General features: G+C 42.3%; 1 long non-coding RNA gene across 1 annotated transcript; it reads right to left on the bottom strand.

Annotated features, from left to right (window-relative positions):
* Positions 1 to 567: 567 nt before the first annotated feature.
* LOC139195826 (uncharacterized) lies at positions 568 to 993 on the bottom strand. Its single transcript, XR_011580860.1, has 2 exons — positions 926 to 993; positions 568 to 750 (listed from the first exon to the last, which is right to left on the bottom strand). It is a non-coding gene; the product is annotated as an uncharacterized lncRNA (long non-coding RNA).
* Between the last annotated feature and the right edge of the window lie 4,862 nt (positions 994 to 5,855).

The following is a 5,855-nucleotide window of genomic DNA, read 5'->3' as shown; positions in this document are numbered from 1 at the left end:
CACCCACAAAGGTTCACCCAAAAAAAAAACTTCACCCGAAAAGCTTCACTTAAAAAAGCTTCACCTACAAAGCTTCACCTAAAAAAGCTTCACCTAGAAAGCTTCATCTACAAAGCTTCACCATCAAAGCTTCACCTAGAAAGCTTCATCTACAAAGCTTCATCTACAAAGCTTCACCTAGAAAGCTTCACCTAGAAAGCTTCAACACCAAAGCTTCACCTACAAAGCTTCAACACAAAACCTTGCTCCAAATAAACAAATTTTGTTCACAAAACCCAAGATGCCCTTGAACTTGTACAAAAACACTTGGGTAAACATAAACATTTTTTGTTTTACACCCACAAGGGCCCAAAATTTTCCTTCTTCTTTATTCACTTATATCTGTTCCCAAACATATTATAATAGATCCAACACCAAGCCAAAGTCCCAAGTTTCATAATGGACAAAGGTACAAGCAATTCATCAATAATGAAGGTGCTACAAAAATTGGAATCTGCCCCAAAATAGAAATCCAACCCAAGAGACTTTTTCTCTCTCTCCCTCTTCCGCCTCCTTTCATCTATCAAATTTCTGCAACCTCTGCTCTTCTCCAATGGAGCTGAATTTTAGACACCCTATAGTTCTTGAGCATATGAACAACTTTCAAGAAGGAACCATTTCTGTTTGAGCGACGGAAATTACAGTGTTGAAGCTCCAAACATGATAGTCGGCTTCTTGCAGATTTCGAAGCTGTTGTGATGTTTCGAAGATCTGGAAATATTTAACCGTTAGTTCATCCTGAATTTTTGATATGTTATGAAAGAGTCGATGAGGAACAGCTTCAATGCAGAAAGCATACCGATCTGAACAAGAGAAAATGGAGTTTCGAAGCTCACAACAAATCTGACGGGTTGACAGAAAAATAATAACCAGTCATTCATCATACCTGGATTTCTGGAGTTATACTGCTCCGAGGGATCTCAAATTTGGATATGTTGTAGTTCACAAGCTGAGTTCAATGAAGAAAGCATGCTGATCTGAGCAAGAGAACATAGAGTTTCAAAGCTCACAACAAATCTGACGGGTTGACAGAAAAATAATAACCAGTCATTCATCATACCTGGATTTCTGGAGTTATACTGCTCCGAGGGATCTCAAATTTGGATATGTTGTAGTTCGCAAGCTGAGGAACAACTTCAATGAAGAAAGAATGCTGATCTGAGCAAGAGAACATAGAGTTTCAAAGCTCACAACAAATCTGACGGGTTGACAGACAAATGATAAACAGTCACTCATCATACCTGGATTTCTGGAGTTATACTGCTCCGAGGGACCTCAAATTCGGATATGTTGTAGTTCACAAGTTAAGGAACAACTTCGATGAAGAAAGTATGTTGATCTGAACAAGAGAAAATGGAGTTTCGAAGCTCACAACAAGTCTGACGGATTAACAGAACATTGATGAACAGTTACTCATCATACTTGAATTTCTGAAGTTGTACTACTCCGATGGATCTCAAATTTGGATATGTTGTAGTTCACAAGATAAGGAAAAACTTTCATGAAGACGACTTTGCAATCTGAGCTATAGAGAAAGGTGTTATCTTGCATCCACTCAGGCTGATTAGTGGAAACGAAAAGCAATTCCACCAAAGAAAAGATGAAAAAGAGAGAAAAGCTACTAATTGCACTTGATCTTGTCTAGTCAATAGCATGCAGCATCAAACACACAAAAGTTGGAAATATTTTTAGATAAAGCATATACGAATGTGTGACATCGAAACAAGGATTCGTTACTTTGACAAATTAGTAACACGCGAGACACCTCATTCGGCAACTCTCTTCGCCTGAAGACTTGGGGGACTCCCACCATATGCTACTGCACCTTGATACTCGGCAGTCTCACAACCACTCAGTGACTTGGATTTTTCAAGTCTCCAACCGAGAAGTTTTCCTCACTCGGGAAATTAAGGGAACACTACCTCAAACTACATGCTTCACTCACAAAGCTTCAACAATACAGGTTTCAACAAAAGCAAAAATTCAAAGAACTTTATGAAGAAGGCTTTGGTGTATTTAACACAATATGTTGAAATGAAGCAAAGCTTATTTATTAATATTTTCGATAAGCCACAAATATGTACATATACATGAGTCAAAATAAACAAACAAAAGGGAGCCTTCACAAAGGTTGCTTAGGGGAAGTCTCAGCAGTCGGTAGAGCCCCAGAAAGAGAAAGCACCGGAGGGTGGTTATCCGGAGCCTCAGTACTTGACAAAACCCCAGAAGGAGGAGGCATTGGAGGTTCATCATTTGAAGCTTCATTACCAGGTACAGCCCCAGAGGACGAAGGCAATAAATGCCTTTGGAACAAACCCACAAACCGCTGATGATCAAGTAAAACCTTACCATCAGATTCCTTCATCTGGTCAAGCTTCCTCTTCATGTTTGTAGCATAGTCATGGGCGAGCCGGTGCAACTGCTTATTCTCATGCTTGAGCCCTCTAATCTCCTGTTTGAGACTCATCACTTCAGCAGCCAATGATTCAACTTGGCGGGTTCTAGCAAATAGGCGTTGGGCCATATTAGACACAGAACCTGCACACTGAACACTAAGAGCCAGAGAGTCCTTAACAGCCAACTCATCAGACCGTTTGGAAAGTAGTCTGTTATCTTTGGGAGTGAGAAGGTTCCTGGCCACCACTGCAGCGGTCATATCATTCTTCATCACAGAATCCCCAACGGTAAGAGGACCAGTAGGGGATATGAAGGATGGGCGCCATATGTTGTCTGGAGAAGGCGTGGCTGTCTCTTCTCCAAGGTTCAAGTCAAAACGACGGTCGGAGGGTCCAGACATTTTCAAATGTGTTGAAGAAGGAAGAGGTCAGACAAATCAAGATCTTAGAAGTGCAAGAAATGAGCTTCTACTGGTAGAGATTCAAGTGTGCTGTGGAACTTAATGCCAGCCTCTATAAAAATCTGCACTCGACGGAGCTTCAGAAATCGAAGAGGCGTTTGCTTTCTCAAAAGCTGGGCTGCTCAGAGACCACGAGGGCCGATCTCAGAAATCGAAGAGGCGTTTGCTTTCTCAAAAGCTGGGCTGCTCAGAGACCACGAGGGCCGATCTCAGAAATCGAAGAAGCACCTGCTTTTGCAGCCTCGTCAGCACCTGTCACATGCACAATCAGCTTTGCGGAAATTACGGGCAATCTGTCGAAGATTTCTGGTGAAGTAGAAAGCACGTGAATCTTACTGTTCAATCACCGCTCTCCATATGCACCATCAACTCCTCGGGTACCACATATAACTTTGTCAAAGATCTCTGACAAAATTTAGGCACGAGAATTTCGAAGTTCCAGCTACCCTACTATTACCCATAAGGGTAAAGGAACAACACCACTGCTTGACAACTGGAAAGTCCCTATGTGTGTCGACCTCCGTGTTTTGCGGCAAGACAGGTTGGCAAGAACGTCCAACCTTTACTCACATTCGAGAAAAGACTCCCAACATAATTACTTTCTAAAAAACCGGAGTAGCACCGCTTTCCGAATCTCGAGAGTCAGATCCTCGACGGGATTGCTTGTTCGAAAACCAAAGAGGCACAACTCTCAGAACTTCGAGAGCCAGATTTCCTTAGATAAAGCTTGTCTGTAATCTTCACACGTAACATCAGCTTTCCAGATACCACATACCACTTTTTCAAAGTGCTCTGACAAAATTAAAACACGTGAAGCTGGCAGCTCCCACTACATTGCTGTGACCAAGAAGGGTAAAGGAATAGCATTACTACTTGTTATTGGGAAAACCCTATATACATTGACCTCTCTCCTCAACGGACAGGCAAACCTGCAAAAATGCTCAACCCTTTCTCGCATTCGAAAAGGCACCCTCAACATAACCTCTCGAAATACTCAGCTTTATTTCCCCCCGATAATACCTCAGCAAATAAGCCACACCAAGAACAAGAGTATCTCATATCATCAGGGTCGAAAGCAAGAGTATCCCATATCATGCTTTCTCCCTATCTTTGTCTTTGTCCTTGTCCACACCTGCAGGACAAGGAGAAAGAGAGCAGTCAGTCGGAACCTGAAATCAAACCTCCAATTTGGAACTGACTGCCTGGAGCCTTTGCCTGGTTGCTTACTTAGCATTGCTCTCGAGTACTCATCCTCAACTGCTGTCAAGGTCACGAATTCCACCGGCAAATACCTCATGACAGTTGATCAGATATTGGCTCTTTACACTGAAGCTGCCAAGCGTGGATGAGTCACTATGAAGGAATGTTCTGAAGGACCATTTAAATGCAAAGGTTGCACACCACTTCTGCCATGCAAAAGATTGAAGCAGAAGGTTCAACGGTGAGCTGAAACAGATCACTACAGCACGACACCTTTCCATACCACATTCATTATTCCGTCAACAGCAAAAGTATCCCATATCATCAAGGTCGAACGTACTCTAGATTTGATGGACTTGTTTTGACCCTCAAATTTTTGAGGTCGGCCTTATACTCTGAAGGGCACCAGAAAACCCTCCAGCACAGTTCAAGAATAAGCCTGTGGAAAGTTACTTCTTCAAAAGCAAAAGTATCTCATATCATCTCTTATCCATTTGCTTCTCCTTATCCTGGCAGTTGAATGAGAGACAAGGAGAAGGAGAACAATCAACCGGAAGCCGAAGTCAAACCTCTGATCCTGGGTTGTTTACTTGGAAGTTTGACTGCTTACCTTATCTGTCACCTCTTTCGGCAGATCTCCTAGCTCGGCGACTTGGGGGACTCCTACTATAGGGTTTGTATCACACTTGACTAAGCCCGAAACTACAACTAAGCTTTAAGTGAAATTGATACATTACCTTGTGCGTCAACATCAGCTAAATACACCATTCCCGGATGGAGGAAAGGTACTTCCAGAGAAGGGCAGATGAAGATCAGACCACACTTCGGTACTTAGAAGTTTCGTGATTACTCAAGGGATTGGATCTTGCAAGTCCCCAACCGAGGAGTTTCCCTCACTCGGGAACTTAGGGGAGCACTGTTTGTACCATACTTGACCAATCCCGAAACTACCGAGCATCGGCCAACGCTATACTGTCAAGGACCCAGAAGAGTTCCCCTCCGACCAGGAGGCCAATCACTACTCGACACGTGTCAAGATTAGAAGCCAATCAGAGCGCAGCACATGTCGACATCAAGAACCAATCATAACATGACACATGTCAATGTGACAAAGCTACAAGTTTTTCTATAAATAGGGGTCATTCCCCCACAATATTGCCTAATGCCATTTGTGTTAAATCATTCACAAGAACTCACTAAATTGAGAGCTTGATCCTTTGTACTTGTGTAAGCCCTTCACTACTAATAAGAACTCCTCTACTCCGTGGACGTAGCCAATCTGGGTGAACCACGTACATCCTGTGTTTGCTTCTCTGTCTCTATTCATTTACGTACTTATCCTCACTAGTGACCGAAGCAACCAAGCGAAGGTCATAAAACCTGACACTTTCTGTTGTACCAAAGTCTTCGCTGATTTTGTGCATCAACAAAATTTTTAGTAGAATTTGATTTTTCCTACAAAATACCAAAAAACATTAAACATAATAATCAATTTACAAGTGTAAAAAATGTGAAAAAATATGTAAACGCTCGTGATCGCATTCTCTACGCTTTGAAACCCTTCAAACCTTCGTGAATAGTGTCTGTAAGGGCAGTCATAATAATTAATATACAAACTTAGTTTACCTAACATTATCCTATTTATAAAGACCAAAAACTAAGAAAGACAAGCATCAAGACGTGGGGCAAGAAGATAGAGGGCTAGCGAGGTGAGCGGGAGGTGAAGGAAGGATCATAAGGTGATAGGAAGTGAGGACTC

The sequence above is a fragment of the Malus domestica genome, chromosome 01 (assembly GCF_042453785.1).
Source record: "Malus domestica chromosome 01, GDT2T_hap1".
In the NCBI taxonomy this organism is placed as follows: domain Eukaryota; kingdom Viridiplantae; phylum Streptophyta; class Magnoliopsida; order Rosales; family Rosaceae; genus Malus; species Malus domestica.
Note: the sequence above shows the minus strand (reverse complement) of the source record. Positions and strands in the feature narration are given on the sequence as shown.